Here is an 18666-nt window from a genome sequence, read left to right on the forward strand (position 1 = left end):
TGAGGAACCTAACAGTCTTTACTAAAATAGCGAAAGGTTTCAGAAGACAGCATCTCAAATACATGGACTTTTAAAGATGCTTTAAATAACTTTATTGTAATTTGTGGCTGTTACTTTTGAGTGTATAAGAATGTGGTCAGGACAATAACCAATTCTGTTCACACAGTAACACACAACAGAAGGATCATCACAGGGGTATTTTTGTTGTTATTGTTTTCAATTTTCCTGAAATTTTTTCAAGGGGAAAGAATGTTTATTCTTTAAAATTCTCAGTGTCTTATAGTTTTCTGCATACAGGTCTTTTGTCTCCTTAGGCAGGTTTATTCCTAGGTATTTTATTCTTTTTGTTGCAATGGTAATGGGGGTGTTTCCTTAATTTCTTAAAACCTTTACAGGCAAGCAAAAGCTAAGAGAATTCAGCACCAACAAACCAGCTTTACAACAAATGCTAAAGGAACTTCTCTAAGTGGGAAACACAAGAGAAGAAAAGGACCTAGAAAAACAAACCCAAAACAATTAAGAAAATGGTCATAGGAACATACATATCGATAATTACCTTAAATGTGAATGGATTAAATGCTCCAACCAAAAGACACAGGCTTGCTGAATGGAAACAGAAACAAGAACCATATATATGCTGTCTACAAGAGACCCACTTCAGACCTAGGGACACATACAGACTGAAGGTGAGGGAATGGAAAAAGACATTCTGTGCCAATGGAAATCAAAAGAAAGCTGGAGCAGCAATACTCATATCAGATAAAATAGACTTTAAAATAAAGAATGTTACAAAAGACAAGGACTACATAATAATCGAGGGATCAATCCAAGAAGAAGATATAGCAATTATAAATATATATGCACCCAACATAGGAGCATCTCAATACATAAGGCAACTTCTAACAGCTATAAAAGAGGGAACCGACAGTAACACAATAATAGGGGGGACTTAAACACCTTACTTACACCAATGGACAGATCATCCAGACAGAAAATTAATAAGGAAACACAAGCCTTAAATGACACAATAGACCAGATAGATTTAATTGATATTTATAGGACATTCCATCCAAAAACAGCAGATTACACTTTCTTCTCAAGTGCACACGGAACATTCTCCAGGATAGATCACATCTTGGGTCACAAATCAAGCCTCAGTAAATTTAAGAAAACTGAAATCATATCAAGCATCTTTTCCAACCACAACACTATGAGATTAGAAATCAATTACAGGGAAAAAAACGTAAAAAACACAAACATATGGAGGATAAACAATACATTATTAAATAACCAAGAGATCACTGAAGAAATCAAAGAGGAAATCAAAAAATACCTAGAGACAAATTACTACAAAACCATGATGATCCAAAACCTATGGGATGCAGCAAAAACAGTTCTGAGAGGGAAGTTTATAGCAATACAACCCTACCTCAAGAAACAAGAAAAATCTCAAATAAACAATCTAAATTTACACCTAAAGGAACTAGAGAAAGAAGAACAAACAAAACCCAAAGTTAGTAGAAGGAAAGAAATCATAAAGATCAGACCAGAAATAAATGAAGTAGAAACAAAGAAAACAATAGCCAAGATCAATAAAACTAAATGGTGGTTCTTTGAGAAGAAAAACAAAATTGATAAACCTTTAGCCAGACTCATCAAGAAAAAGAGGGAAAAGCCTCAAATCAATAAAATTAGAAATGAAAAATGAGAAGTTACGACACCACAGAAATCCAAAACATCGTAAGAGACTACTACAAGCCACTCTATGACAATAAAATGGACAACCCGGAAGAAATGGACAAATTCTTAGAAAGGTATAAACTTCCAAAACTGAACCAGGAAGAAATAGAAAATATGAACAGACCAATCACAAGCAATGAAATTGAAACTGTGATTAAAAATCTTCCAACAAACAAAAGTCCAGGACCAGATGGCTTCACAGGTGAATTCTATCAAACATTTAGAGAAGAGCTAACACCTATCCTTCTCAAACTCTTCCAAAATATTGCAGAGGAAGGAACACTCCCAAACTCATTCTATGAGGCCACCATCACCCTGATACCAAAACCAGACAAAGATGTCACAAAAAGAGAAAACTACAGGCCAATATCACTGATGAATATAGATGCAAAAATCCTCAGCAAAATACTAGCAAACAAAATCCAACAACACATTAAAAGGATCCTACACCATGATCAAGTGGGATTTATCCCAGGGATGCAAGGATTCTTCAATATATGCAAATCAATCAATGTGATACACCATATTAACAAACTGAAGAATAAAAACCATATGATCATCTCAATAGATGCAGAAATATTTTTGACAAAATTCAACACCCATTTATGATAAAAACTCTCCAGAAAGTGGGCATAGAGGGAACCTACCTCAACATAATAAAGGCCATAGAAGACAAACCCACAGCAAACATCATTCTCAAAGGTGAAAAACTGAAAGCATTTCCTCTAAGATCAAGAACAACACAAGGATGTCCACTCTCGCCACTATTATTCAACATAGTTTTAGAAGTCCTAGCCACAGCAATCAGAGAAGAATAAGAAATAAAAAGAATACAAACTGGTAAAGAAGAAGTAAAACTGTCACTGTTTGCAGATGACATGATACCATACATAGAGAATCCTAAAGATGCCACCAGAAAACTACTAGAGCTAATCAATGAATTTGGTAAAGCTGTAGGATACAAAATTAATGCACACAAATCTCCTGTATTCCTATACACTAATAATGAAATATCAGAAAGAGAAATTAAGGACACAGTCCCATTTACCATTGCAAAAAAAAGAATAAAATACCTAGGAATAAACCTACCTAAGCAGGTAAAAGACTTGTACTCAGAAAACTATAAGACACTGATGAAAGAAATCAAAGATGACACAGACGGAGAGATATACCATGTTCTTGGATTGGAAGAATCGATAATGTGAAAATGACTATACTATCCAAAGCAATCTACAGATTCAATGCAATCCCTAGCAAATTACCAGTGGCATTTTTTACAGAACTAAAAGAAAAAATCTTAAAATTTGTATGGAGACAAAAAAGACCCCGAAGAGCCAAAGCAGTCTTGGGGGAAAAAAAACAGAGCTGGAGGAATCAGACTCCCTGACTTCAGACTCTACTGCAAAGCTACAGTAATCAAGACAATATGGTACTGGCACAAAAACAGAAATACAGATCAATGGAACAGGATAGAAAGCCCAGAGATAAACCCACACACCTATGGTCAACTAATCTATGACAAAGGAGGCAAGGATATACAATGGAGAAAAGACAATCTCTTCAATAAGTGGTGCTGGGAAAACTGCACAGCTACATGTAAAAGAATGAAATTAGGACACTCGCTAACACCATACACAAAATTAAACTCAAAATAGATTAGAGAGCTAAATGTAAGACCGGACACTATGAAATTCTTAGAGGAAAACATAGGCAGAACACTCTATGACATAAATCACAGCAAGATCTTTTTTGATCCACCTCCTAGAGTAATGGAAATAAAATAAAAAATAAACAAATGGGACCTAATGAAACTTAAAAGCTTTTGCACAGCAAAGGAAACCATAAACAAGATGAAAAGACAACCCTCAGAATAGGAAAAAATATTTGCAAACGAATCAACGGACAAAGGATTAATCTCCAAAAATATATAAACAGCTCATTCAGCTCAATATTAATAAAACAAAAAACCCAATCAAAAAATGGGCAGAAGACCTAAATAGACATTTCTCCAAAGACATACAGATGGCCAAGAAGGACGTGAAAAGCTGCTCAACATCACTAATTATTAGAGAAATGCAAATCAAAACTACAATGAGTTGTCCCCTCACACCAGTGAGAATAGGCATCATCAGAAAATCTACAAACAACAAATGCTGGAGAGGGTGTGGAGAAAAGGGAACCCTCTTGTACTGTTGGTGGGAATGTAAATTGATACAGCCAGTATGGAGAACAGTACGGAGGTTCCTTAAAAAACTAAAAACAGAACTACCATATGACCCAGCAATCCTAATACTGGGCATATACCCAGAGAAAACCATAATTCAAAAAGACACATGCACCACAGTGTGCACTGCAGCACTATTTACAATAGCTAGGTCATGGAAGCAACCTAAATGACCATCAACAGATGAATGGATTAAGAAGTGGTACATACATACAATGGAATACTACTCAGCCACAAAACGGAATGAAATTGGGTCATTTGCAGAGACATGGATGGATCTAGAGACTGTTATACAGAGTGAAGTACGTCAGAAAGAAAAAAACAAATATCCTATATTAACGCTTATATGTGGAACCTAGAAAAATGGTACAGATGAACTGCTCTGCAAGGCAGAAATAGAGACACAGATGTAGAGAACAAACATATGAACACCAAGGGGGGAAATGGTGGGGGTGGGGTGAATTGGGAGCTTGGGATCGACATGTATGTACTAATATGTATAAAATAGGTAACTAATAAGAACCCGCTGTATAAAAAATAAATTAAATTAAATTAAAAAATTAAAAAAAAAAAGAGTTGATGGACATTGTGACTTGGTTTCTCTTTCTAATACAGACTAAATAGAAAAGATGTCTTTTCTGAGGCATTCCCCAAACCTTGTTACAATAAAGAGCAGCCATTAACACCTACTTTATTCATCTAATTATACAAAGAGGACTATAACAGCTCCAGTGACACAATGACACTTTGATAACCCTATAATTCAGACACCGTATATTCTAGGATATAAGGTTAATTTGTTGTTTTTTTCTCCATATAACCCGCAAATGTTAGCAGTGAATTTTCTGTGTGTGTTTTTCAGAGTTGCTATTACTTTTGTACACTTTTTTCTTTGAAGAATAACATAAATACAGAAAAATATATAAGCTTGGTGAATTTTCACAAAGTGAACACACCCACGTGACCAGCACTCAAAACAAGAAACAGAACATTGCTAGCACCTCCTGAAGCCCCTTCATATCCCAATCCAAACACTTTCTCCATCTCCCACAAGCGTATTCAATCTCCTGACACCACAGATAGTTTTACCTGTTTTTGAAATTTATGTAAATGGACACTCTTTAGTGTCTGGGTTCTTTTGCTCAATATTATATTTGTGAGATTCACATATTATTATATATAGCTGTTCCTTGTTCACTGTGACCAATGTTTAACATTCATTGTGTGATTATGCCAGAAACTTATCTACCCATTCTACTGTTGATAGGCATTAGGAAAATTCCAGTTTGGACTACTACAATTAGGCCCGCTATGAACATTTTGTCCATCTCTTCTGGTGCCTATATTCACACAATTTTGTTGTATATAAATCTAGAAGTGGAACTGCTAAGTCACAGAACATCCATGTGTTTAACTTTGGTAAATAACTAATAAACTTAAGGAAGAAAATAGTTTAAGGTCTTTACAGAGAAATTTGAATGATAAATGATTCATCAGAAGGTGCTGACTTCAAAAACTACTTTCAGAAGGATAAACATACTGAAATAGGACAGTTGACCCACACTGCTTCCAAAGAAAGCAATTTACTTTTGAATATTTTCACCAGCAATTCTGCATGTGACAATAACAGAAGTAACCAAGTCTGTCTTAGCCTTTCTGGAATTGATGATGCTAAAAATTTAGGATCAACAACTGAAAAGCCATTATTACCAATAAGGTAAAGTAACCACCTTCCTGACAAGTTACAGAATATAAATGTTATAAGTCAGAACTCTGCAGTAGTTAAGCCTGTACTCATTTAATCACACCCCTGGAAATTGAAAGAGACTTCAAAACTAGTTTAACCTTTAGGTGGTCGTATAAATGCCTTCTACACCAGTGAACACACTAATAAAAATTCATTTAATCCCGGAACAGAAAAAGAATATTATGCAAAGACTAAGGGAATCTGAATAAAGCATGGACTTTAGTTAATAATAATGTATTAATATTGGTTCATTACAAAAATATGTATATATAGGTTCATTAATTGTAACAAATGTACCATACTAATGTAAGATGTTAATAATAGGGGAAATGAGGATGGGGCATATATGGGAATTCTGTGTACAATCTTAGCCATTTTCCTGTAAATCCAAAACTGTTTTAAAATAAAATTTATTTTTAAAACTCCATTTAAAACTCTGTAACGTAATCTGCAGATTGTAATACACCTGCTAAACTCTTCTCAGAATGCAATCCAAATGCTCTCTGAGAGCTGAAAGATACACATACAGACATACATACACACACGCATACATACAATCCTGCTATCTGTGAGCTTAGACACATAGTTACATGAAGGAAGCATTCTATCTGTGCCAATTTTAGTTTTGCTCCTAGCTATAAAATTATTATTAAGGCTCAAACTTCTTTTTATTCCAACTAACCTAACCTTTTTTGAGTATACACTATAAGCACTTAGTGATTCATTAAGAAGCAATTCCCCAGTTATCATCAAATGATAAAAGTATCTAAACTCCAAGTAAAGTCAATTCTCCAATATATCATTTCTTTGTGGTTTAAATCATTGAGTCTTTGCTTTTACTTCATGGAAAATAAAGGAAAAAGACTGTGCCTTACAGCTAGCAGGGAAAACAAGTAGCCCTAACATGGTATACGGTCTAGTAGAAGGAACCCTGGGCAACGAGGCAGGAGACCTAGCTTCTAGCTTTAGTTCTATCTCTAATCTGCTACCTAATGAATTCAACTGTGGTTCTACCAAGTTTATATCTAAATACAACTTGAAGTTTGGTTCTTTTATAGCAGAAATCAAACTTTTTCTTTAAGAGTCAGGTATTTTAGGCTTTGTGGGCCACATGGGCTCTGTTGCAACTCAACTCTTTGCTGTAGCGCAAAAGCAGTCATAGGCAACATGTAAATGACAAATGTATCTCTTCCAATAAAACTTTATTTACAAAAACAAGCAGTTGTCTCGGCTGTAGTTTGCCAATCCCTATTCTGTAATATCAGGGGCAAGAAAATCAATTGGCAAGATTGATTTTGTAAAACTACATCATGAGTGCACACTGAAATAAACTGTGCTTTGCTTGCAGGGTGAAAATGCTTATGAATCAGGATCTTCACATACCTGAGAATGTTCAAGTTTCCCCTGCGTGAACAGGTCACATCACCAATACCTAAGACAGAGCAGGAAAACACTCTCCCTTACATGGTTGTTAATGACATAACAGGGGGGGTGTTAATTTACATAGGCAAAATTTACAAGGTGACCTGTAAAAGTAAAATACCAGGTTTTAGCAACTTTAGCAGTAAATACAGAAACCCAAACCTCATTAACACCAAAAGTCACTTCTTCCTTATAGTAAGCTAAATAAATTCAGAAAATTGCCAAGGTCATTGGCTTCCCTGGGAGAGCTGTTCAGTTTCCACGTAACTCAAGTGGTTTAGACCAGCAGACGCTTGGTCATCCATAACCTGTTAAATTTCCAGGAGGCCACAGTAAACTAACTGTTTGTGCTAATGTAGAAGCTCTGATTAATTCTGGGATGGGACAGGGGGTGCTCATTGTTATAAATGGTCTAATCAAGCCAAGATCAGATCTATCCTCCCTTAGGGTCTACCTTAGTAAAAATGTTCCATTCTGTGATAAGTCACCTTGCTAAATGCAGCATCATGTTAGCTACCAGGTACTCAATAGCAGGCTGGAGCAAAGAGCCGGCCCACAAGGATCAAGCAAGTGCCTTTTTAAAAAACAAATCTTAAGGAGTTCGAGTTCCTCTCCATGGCTTTGCAAAGGAAGCAAAAACCATGCCAAATAGTAAAAAAGGCACTTACTTGACTCCCACAGTCCAGCTCCATACTCTAGCAGCTAAGATGTCACTGGCATGGTACATGGAGAGTGAGGTGGAAACGATATCTTGCCAACCACTGTAGGAATGGTAGTGAAAGACCTAAAAGAATAGAAAAAAGTAAAGTCAATGTCAAAGGTAAAGGCCTTCCTGAGCCTGCTGACATGGGTATCTCAGCATATAATGCTGAAGAAAATCTGAAAATCTCTCAAAGAATGTCTGAAAATCTCTTGTTTAAGCCATTCTTAGCTGCTGGTTATTACAAGTGACCCTTAGGACAAGAGGGCACTTTTAAAAGAATATGAGTTATAACCTAGAATAAATCCAGACTGGTTATGAGAAACTCTGAAATAATACTTTTTTTCTTCAAGGAAAGAAAGTATTAAATCTTAGAAAACCACATAGTAGGCTCATAGAGAAATAAAAACAGAGAATTTGAAGCAACAACTCATAAATCAATACTTCTAGAAATAGTATTAAAGGGAAATTTTTTTTCACCCCACCTCTACCCTTCCAGCATTTGAAAACCAGATAGAACCCTGATAAACTATGAAGAAATAAGAAATATTTTTAAAAACTTAAGGGGTCCCTGGCAATAGAAGTCTCAGGCTACCCAGGTTCGTTCAGCAACTTTCATTAATTTCAGAAACAAGTTTACAAAACTTAGAAATCTTGGTACAGTTCAAAAAAAAAAAATCCAATTCACTTGCCTAGCTATACAACTCTGGACGCGCAGGCTCAGCGGCCATGGCTCACGGGACCAGCCGCTCCGCGGCATGTGGGATCTTCCCGGACCGGGGCACGAACTCCTGTCCCCTGCATCGGCAGGCGAACTCTCAACCACTGCGCCACCAGGGAAGCCCAGGAGTCCTGTTTTAACATGCTTGACTCTTGGCCAATTAGTCAGAGATCATTCAAAAACAAGAACAGCAATTTTTAAAAGCCTGTTTACATACCTATCTCCTCTCTCCATACCTATACTATTTATGGGTGAAATAATTTGTGGAAAAAAATTAGTGTGATTCGCACATATGGTCACCTAATCTTTGATAAAGGAGGCAGGAATGTACAGTGGAGAAAAGGACAACCTCTTCAATAAGTGGTGCTGAGAAAACTGGACAGGTACATGTAAAAGTATGAGATTAGATCACTCCCTAACACCATACATAAAAATAAGCTCAAAATGGATTAAAGAACTAAATGTAAGGCCAGAAACTATCAAACTCTTAGAGGAAAACATAGGCAGAACACTCTATGACATAAATCACAGCAAGATCCTTTTTGACCCACCTCCTAGAGAAATGGAAATAAAAACAAAAATAAACAAATGGGACCTAATGAAACTTCAAAGCTTTTGCACAGCAAAGGAAACCATAAACATGACCAAAAGACAACCCTTAGAATGGGAGAAAATATTTGCAAATGAAGCAACCGACAAAGGATTAATCTCCAAAATTTACAAGTAGCTCATGCAGCTCAATAACAAAAAAACAAACAACCCAATCCAAAAATGGGCAGAAGACCTATATAGACATTTCTCCAAAGAAGATATACAGACTGCCAACAAACACATGAAAGGATGCTCGACATCATTAATCATTAGAGAAATGCAAATCAAAACTACAATGAGATATCATCTCACACCAGTCAGAATAGCCATCATCAAAAAATCTAGAAACAATAAATGCTGGAGAGGGTGTGGAGAAAAGGGAACACTCCTGCACTGCTGGTGGGAATGTGCATTGGTACAGCCACTATGAAGAACAGTATGGAGGTTCCTTAAAAAACTACAAATAGAACTACCATATGACCCAGTAATCCCACTACTGGGCATATACCCTGAGAAAACCATAATTCAAAAAGAGTCATGTACCAAAATGTTCATTGCAGCTCTATTTACAATAGCCAGGAGATGGAAACAACCTAAGTGTCCATCATCAGATGAATGGATAAAGAAGATGTGGCACTTATATACAATGGAATATTATTACTCAGCCATAAAAAGAAACGAAATTGAGCTATTTGTAATGAGGTGGATAGACCTAGAGTCTGTCATACAGAGTGAAGTCAGTCAGAAAGAGAAAGCCAAATACCGTATGCTAACACATATATATGGAATTTAAGAAAAAAAAATGTCATGAAGAACCTAGGGGTAAGACAGGAATAAAGACACAGACCTACTAGAGAATGGACTTGAGGATATGGGGAGGGGGAAGGGTAAGCTGTGACAAAGCGAGAGAGAGGCATGGACATATATACACTACCAAACATAACATAGATAGCTAGTGGGAAGCAGCCGCATAGCACAGGGAGATCAGCTCCAGCTCGGTGCTTTGTGACCGCCTGGAGGGGTGGGATAGGGAGGGTGGGAGGGAGGGAGACGCAAGAGGGAAGAGATATTGGAACATATGTATATGTATAACTGATTCACTTTGTTATAAAGCAGAAACTAACACACCATTGTAAAGCAATTATACTCCAATAAAGATGTAAAAAAAAAAATTAGTGTGATTTGCAAGAAAAATAGCAATAGTGAAAAAACAAAAATCATTCTTAATTAGCAATACCCTCTCTCCTCTTTCCATCTAATTATTCCTACCAAAACAAAAACTCTTCTTTTACTTGCAGGTCCATTCAGCACCCTTTCCATCAGAACCACAATGGAAAAAACAGACAGTTGAGTTTAATCATTCTTGAGGCATCAGAATCCATCCAGTAAGAAAAAGCAAATAATTTAAGTTTTCATTCTAAATAAATTATAGCCGAAAGACTATTCTTGCACTAGCCCTTAATTCTAATATGCTTAAAGTTGGGTCACTTTTTTAATAGTCTGGTGATTCAAATTGCCCAGGCCTCAATTAATTTAATTAGAATGGGATATTTACTGTTAATAGCATATCTGACCAGACTACATCTTGGGTGCCTAACTAATGTTTTCTTCTTAGTTTTGGCTTGTGTTTGCTTTGCCTTAGCTACAGTCCCTGGAAAGCATCCCATTTGTTTCCCTCATTGCATCAGCATTTCTGGTTAATGCATTATGGCAAATCATTTGGAGGGAAACCTGAATGAAGTTCTGTACTGTGTATTCTGCAAAATTGTTCAAACCATATCAAAGATATTGCAAATAAAAGACAGCATGAAACTGGGAAGAAAAAATATTTATCAGAGATCTTTTAAATCAATGACTACAAAGAAAGAATATACACTGCCATATATATATATGATTTATTACTAAAATAAATACTTATTTCACACCAACTACCTTCCTCAAAAAGAAGTACTTCCCCTCAGACCCACACCTTGTTTTTCCTTCACTCCATCAAAACCATGACATAATCCAAGAACAGTTGTGTTTTTAACCATATAAGTGACATATCCTTTTACAAAATAAAGCAGGTAGTTCCAAATTGCAAATTATTCCAAACACAGAAAAGAAACAATGAATAAATACCAACAAGTTTTCATTCACAGCTTCTCTGCGCTTGAAAAATCTGAGAATTTTAATAGAACTAACCAAGCTTTTGCTGCAGCTCAGTCCCTCATGAGCTCACTGTAATATAGCAGATGCTGTTCTGCATTTTGTACAAGACACGTTCATCTGTGTAATGAAACATTACTCTTCTCCGCCTTCTCTCAGGAAGTATAAAGGGTTTTCCCAGGAAAACGATAAATGAGGACATTCCACACCAAAAGAGGAAACTGGCTTTTTTGAAAGTCGAAACAACATTCCTAATCTAACTTTTAAAATGACATAACATATTTCTCTTTCCTGTCCCCCTAAAATATTCAGCTAAAAAGGCTTTCAGTCAACAGGAGAATAGTTAAATATGTGCAATAGAGAAAGAAATACCACATAGTTAAAAATGAATGAATCAGAACCACAGGTATCAACTACATAATTAAAGTATTAAGCAAAAAAGAACAAATTGCATAAGGATATTATACAGTATAATATCTTCTAAATAAGGTTTAAAACATGTTTACAATATTGTATGAGATATATATGGCATAAACACATGCATAGGAAACACCGAACTGGAGAGAATGTTACTTTTGGGAAAACGGGAGAGGAAATAGGATTAAGGAAGGAAACTTGGGGTAGCAATTATAGTTGTATTGTTTAATTTCTTAAGCTAAAGGAAATACATTATTCTACTTGTTTTTATAGATATTACACACTTCATAATTTAAAAAGAATACTTTCCCCTTATATGTTTGACTGAACACAACATAATTTCCTTATAAAGGACATCCACCTTCCCCATCCCCACCCCCAAAAAACAACAACCCTCAATGTTGGTATGGCCTTTCCAAGTGAGCTTCTCTGAGAGCCTGCTCCTCAGTAGTTACTTTCTGTCTTTTCTTCTATTAGGGCTGCTACTTTCTGATGCTGGCTGTGATGTGACCTCGGATCCATAACTCAGAGCCTCAGCTTGTCTCTACTTTTAATTTTACCAAGAATACTCGTTTTAGGCAAGAAAGCTATTACACATAGTTCCCTTTCATTTTCCCCCTTTTACTGCTAAAAGCTCTAGCAATCATTAAAAAGAGAGCCATTATGTATCTAAAGCTCACCAGACTTTGTGCCACTTGGCCAAGCTATGAACTCTATTAGTAGTTGATTCTGAATCAACTAATGCAGTCTGAGATATTAAAATTAAAGAAAGTACTGACTGGAGTTCAATTCTCCTTGTAATAAATGAATATTCCAAAATTCTGTAATGTGGTATACTACAATTCTGTTCTATCATCTCAACTGTGCATGAACAACGTTTTGTTTTGAAGCTTAAGTCAGAGCTAGAAATGGAAAAAATAAATTTCATTTTCTTTGGGGTTAAAATGAGAACAAAATAAGGAAACAAAACCCAATTGTTAACATGCATATAGATGAGACACTCACACAGCATATACCCTTGGGATCCCCTCAAAAACAAACAAACAAACAAAAAATCACTACTACCTCTTTCTGGTCAGAAAACTCATTTTTCCTGTCTGCCCAGCAGCTTCTATCCCCAGCACTCAAAGATCAGGGAAAGCGAGGTAAGAAAGAGAAACTGACAGAGATAGACATAAGCTGGTATTCTGTTTACAAAAGAAATGTTATTCCATCAAAACCAAATCAAAAACTTTCAATTTTCTTATTAGGTTTTTACTATTTTTTCCACTCCATTCACTCTATCTTTAAATACTTCTTTAAAGTATTCTGATATCTATACTCTGTTTTAAAATGAAAAAGAGGTTTTTAATCACACTTGGCCACTTGCCACAGCCCTGCTTCACGGCAGCTAGCAGAATTCTGGCAGTACAAGATACAGGATACAGTAGGGGTAGAATGGAAAAACAGAAGATTAGCTCCAAAATAAACACCTCCAAAAATCTGTCATCTTTGGAAATATATATCTGTAGGGAATCTAGAGTTGGCAGCACCTTGTTTAAATAGTTCCTTTCTCTCTTCGGCAGTGCCCAGCCCTTCACTCTTCTCTCTTCTCCCTCACTTGCTCCAAATACCTGCCAGGTAGTTGTCATTATGTCAATTTCTTAAATTACCTATAGCGTAACAGCACTACAATCTTTTTCCATTACTATTTTTACTTAGCGTTTTATACAGCCATGCTTGTTTCAGCACAATCTGTGCACTCTTTTAAGATTATTAGCTGCTGCCTGAATCAAAGAAAAGTAATTCCTTCTTCACAGTTCTATGATTCCCATTACTGCAGAATCTAGGCAGAGAACAAGATGATACACACCTGCATTATTCACCAGGTTGAAGGATTTAGACAATGGTCCCTAGGACTTTTTAACTCAGTGTTGGACTCTCATTTGTCCAACACTGACTGAATGTCTACATTCATGACACTGTATTAGACTCAGTTCACAGAGTTTGGGAGAACAGACTGCTACCAGCAATTAATCACTTAAGATTTTCCCACTGGGGTTTCCTGTAGTGTAAATACAAAGAAACATTTTCTGTTTCAAGCTGGCAGGCCACAACTCAGAATTAAATTATTAGCACAGTCCTGTCTCCCCTCAAACACTCCAGCATTAACTGCTTTTTTCCTCCTCCTCTCTCTCCAACTCTCTGAATTCCCCACCACATCTCTACCTCTTCCCCAACTCCCTCAGCAGTTTGAACTGGAAAAAGAAGAAAAGAGAAAGATGGGAATAAAGGCTTGATGAATTATGAGGAATGCAGGGTAAATTGTTCACCAAGATGTCAGAAAGTAATTATGCAAACTGTCCTGAAAAGGAATTGGAAGGCTCTTTTTCTTCACTTCAAGCCCTTGGCCCTTGTGAGAATAAGCAAATATATGTCCGTCTGTTTATGATTTTATACAAGCTACCCAATGAAACAACATAAAAGTTACTTGTCAAGTGTTATATAAAAATGATACATAACTTAGAATTAAAGAAGCCCTTTAGGCTCACCTAATCAAGCATCCTTATTTAATCAACAAAAATAATAGGATCAAAGAGGTTACATCACTTGTCCAAGGTCAAACAGCAAGTTAATGGAAGAGAAAGGAGCAGAACCCAGACCCCTAACTATTATACCACATGGCACCTAATTCTCTTCAATTACTTACTCTTTATTTTGGTGACTGCGAAACACACACACACACACTCTCTCTCTCTCTCTCTCTCTCTTACTACTTCCATCTTTTCATTTATTTAACTCTCAGAAAACTATTAAAAGATTCTGTGATGGTACAGCTATTCTTTGCTCCCATAATATTTCAAAAGGTTCATCAACTACATCTCAAATACAATCTCCTCTGGTAGAGCAGATACTGTAATGTCTCTAAAAAACTGTTTTAATTATCAAGCAAATACTTACCTTTGTATTATAATACCTAGAAGACCAAAGAATATGTGCTCTCTAAAAACAGCAATCCAGTAAGGTCCAGTCAATTAAAATGTTAGAGAATCACTCCAAATAACTTGTTCTCAATTTTATATATATATAATAATGCTCTTGAGAAACTAGAGTGGCAGAAGCGGTAGGAATCTTGTATATCTACATTTATAATATGGGAAGAAAAACTAAAATTTTACTATGATTTCATGCTTAGGAATGGCTAGTTATGTTGTTTATTTTGTTTGTTTTTTAAAAAGTAAGATCATCACACATACAATGCTTACTATTCCCTAAATGGAGTCAAATATTACAAAAATGGAAAGTTAGAGAGGACAGAGTTCAAGAAAATTACTCAAAAGTATTCCTCTAGTTAATGAACATAATGTTAAGAGTTTCTGCTTTGGGAGAGTATAATACACAGGACACATTCTTTCAGCAAAGATTTGCTGAGTGCTCATCATGCTATGTGAACTTTTTCATACTGCTATGCAAATCTTCCAGATTCTGATAGTATGAGGTGGGGGCAGGGGGAGGCAGAAATAAGGGGATAAGGTGGATGTCTGATTTTATATATAAATTTTTAAATCATTTAAAAATAATTAAACCAGATTTTTTTAAAACACAAAAGCAGGGGCTTCCCTGGTGGCACAGTGGTTGAGAGTCCACCTGCTGATGCAGGGGACATGGGTTCGTGCCCCGGTCCGGGAAGATCCCACATGCCGCGGAGTGGCTGGTCCCGTGAGCCATGCACGTCTGGAGCCTGTGCTCCGCAATGGGAGACGCCACAACAGTGAGAGGCCTAGGTACCGCAAAAAAACAAACAAACAAAAAAAAGCAGAGGTGTAGAAAAGACAACAAAGAAGCATATTTCTCACACGATGATAAAAAGGAACACACAAAAAAGGTCAAGAAATAAAATTTCAGTACCTGAGTAACACAGGTCTTGAATTGAACTGTCTTTCTACCTAGTACTTAGTAGATGAGTTATAGAACTTGACGATTAGTTGTGGACTATCAACTCTACTTCCTATATCTCCCTTCTCTCTATTCTCTTTTCTCCATCGTCAAGGCTGCTGTCCTAGTTCAGACATCTTTTGCCTGGTCCATTAAGATGTTCCTTACTGGTGTCTGTCTTTCCAGTCCCATCCTCTCCAATTAAGCCTTCACACTGCTGCCAGTGTGACCTACCTAAAAGCACAAACATAACCATGTGATTCCCTTATTTGAAATTCTTCCAATGCTCACCTACTGACAAGTAGTAATTTTCCAAACTGTGGCTTAAATTGTAGAATCAATTTAAATGAGTCCCAACCAGAATTTCCTTAAGAAAAGAGAACAGAAACTATGTATACATAGTAAAAATATTGTTTCATGAGACTTTTCCTAGTTTTATGCACACATGCATGTGCTCAATCATAACATAAAAGGTATTTCTACTGTGGGTTGAGTCTTTTAAAAAACCACTGAACTACATCATAAAATGTCAGCTCCTTCACAAGTCCTTTCACAATCTGATCCCTCACCACAGCAAGTGGTGAAGAGACAGGCTCTGTAGCCAGACTACTTGGTTTTATATGCTGGGTATGCCATTCGCTAGCTGTGTTATCCTAGGCAAGTCATTTACTAGCTATGTGTCACTGACTGACTGTCTGGGCAAATCACTTAACCAATCTGATGCAACTCAGTTTCACTATCTGTAAAATGAGGATAATAACAATACCTACTCACAGGGTGTCACAAGAATTAAGTGAGACTGTGTACAGTGCTTGGCACATGGTGCACTTTATAAATATTAATTATTATTGGTATCACTGCTACTGTCCAGCCTAATAATCTTCAGCTATTCTTGCTCATATCCAGTTGTAACAAATTACTGGCTGTTTCTCAAATACATCATACTCCCTCATATTGTCATGTTAGATACTAGTGCTGCCTGGAATATGAACCAACCTTTTCAGTCCCCCACACATTATACTTCCTCATATTTCAGCTCAAGCAAGGCCTCACCAGTGAAGTCTTCTCCAACATCCTCAGGTAAGTCTAAGTGCTCCCACTGACCTCCATAGGGAAAAAAAAAAAAGCACAGCCAGTTACAGTCTTGTTTATAGTCTTGTCTCCTGGCCAGACTGTGAACTCTTAGAACTACAACAGGAACATCTCTCCTTACCAGCACAGTGTCTCACAGAGTAGGAGTTCCACAGATATATTCTGAATGACTCTAGGTATTAATCTTTCTAGGTCTTTATTTTCTCATCTGTACAATGGGGATGGTATTTTGCCTGAAGGGTTTTTGTGGAGTATACTACACAATGTTATAAAAGTGCTTGATATAGAAGCAATGCTCAGTAATTACCAGGTTTACTGGGTGGAACTTTTTAGAATCTTAAATTAAATTTCAAAGATTTGGAGGGGGGTGGGGGGGTAGGCGTAATACCTTAGACTCTTATCAGTTAATACCTGGTGGGGGGGGAGAGGGTGGAGAAAGAGATTTAAGAAATGTAGTCAGTGGGAGGGATGGTGAGGTGTCTTGGAAAAAACTGCAGCAGATGCTTGAGAAAGTAACAAAACTGAAGAAGCAGGTGCTGAAAAGGAAGGAAGACCCACACTGACAACCAGCATGGTACAGCTTTAATTCTAGCCAGACGTAGGCTTAAATCCCAGCTCCAAAACATCTGTCCATCTTTGCATCCCTATCATTAAAACAGTTTATGACACGTAAGAAGAAATGAACCTATCCCGTCCTCAATTTCCTCAAACTAGCACAATATATCAAACTAGCACAATAATACCTCTTATAGGATTATGGTGAGAATTAAACATGGAAACACAGTGCCTTTAGCTCTTAGGTGCTTTCTTCTATATCTACTCCTCTATCTTTACAGGTCAGGTAGTTCAGCTAACCTATTTGCTCTCCTGTTATTTTACAAACTATCAGTTGCATTAACTTTCTCTAAAGTTTAAAGCAGACATTAATACTCTTAAACATCCTGTAACACCATTTACTATAGGTAAGTAAGAAGTATTATACAAAGTGGGCCTGTCTGAGAGGGCAAAAAAAGAATTTAAAAAATCTTGAAACCTGGGCTTCCCTGGTGGCGCAGTGGTTGAGAGTCCGCCTGCCGATGCAGGGGACGCGGGTTCGTGCCCCAGTCCGGGAAGATCCCACATGCCGCGGAGCGGCTGGGCCCGTGAGCCACGGCGGCTGAGCCTGCACGTCCAGAGCCTGTGCTCCGCAACGGGAGAGGCCACAACAGTGAGATGCCCGCGTACCGCAAAAAAAAAAAAATCTTGAAACCTATAAGGTAGTACGGCTCAGGACTGTATATTTGAGACTGTCCTCTAGATAGCATCATACACTCAATGGGCTCTGCTCAACAATTTTCTGGTGATTATTACAAGTGCTGTCCCCAAAATAAAGTGGACAATAAATTTAAAAAATGTAAAAACTGAAAACTTTAGTAACAAAGCATAAAAGGTAAAGACCTCACTCTTTTGGATTAATAAATATTATTGTCATTAAAGAACTTTTGGAAAAGCCTCTTATTTTTAAGAGATGTCAAAATGCAATGTCATATTATCCAATTATTCCAGAACTGTATTAGAAAAAGTTCAGTTTTAGTATGCTATTAGACCCAGTCAATGATATAATTTACCAAGTTATGCTTTTATCAATAAAAAAAATGAACCCTGTACACGGTTTATGAGTCAAGAATTCACTAAACTTATTAAAATTACCTTGCTTGAAGTCAACTTTCATTTTTACACAGGCTGTCTCAATGCAAGCAAAGTGCAGTGAAATAAACAAACAGATTGTTTCCCTTCTGTGTTCAGCTGCAGAGGTCAATTTTTTATCAGATGTCCTCAAGCTTGATCTAAATCAGGGAGTAACTATTCAAGATTCAGTTTGACTTTAGGGTCTTACTGGAAGAATCTGACCCCAATTCACTTTTTTTTTTTTTTTTTTTGTGGTACACGGGCCTCTCACTGTTGTGGCC

General features: G+C 36.8%; 1 protein-coding gene across 1 annotated transcript in view; it reads right to left on the reverse strand.

Moving 5' to 3' along the window:
• MCU (mitochondrial calcium uniporter) overlaps positions 1 to 18666 on the reverse strand; it is a 216723-nt gene that overhangs the window by 189891 nt on the left and 8166 nt on the right. The window lies entirely within an intron of this gene.

Source organism: Phocoena phocoena, chromosome 16, assembly GCF_963924675.1.
Source record: "Phocoena phocoena chromosome 16, mPhoPho1.1, whole genome shotgun sequence".
Taxonomy (NCBI): Eukaryota; Metazoa; Chordata; class Mammalia; order Artiodactyla; family Phocoenidae; genus Phocoena; species Phocoena phocoena.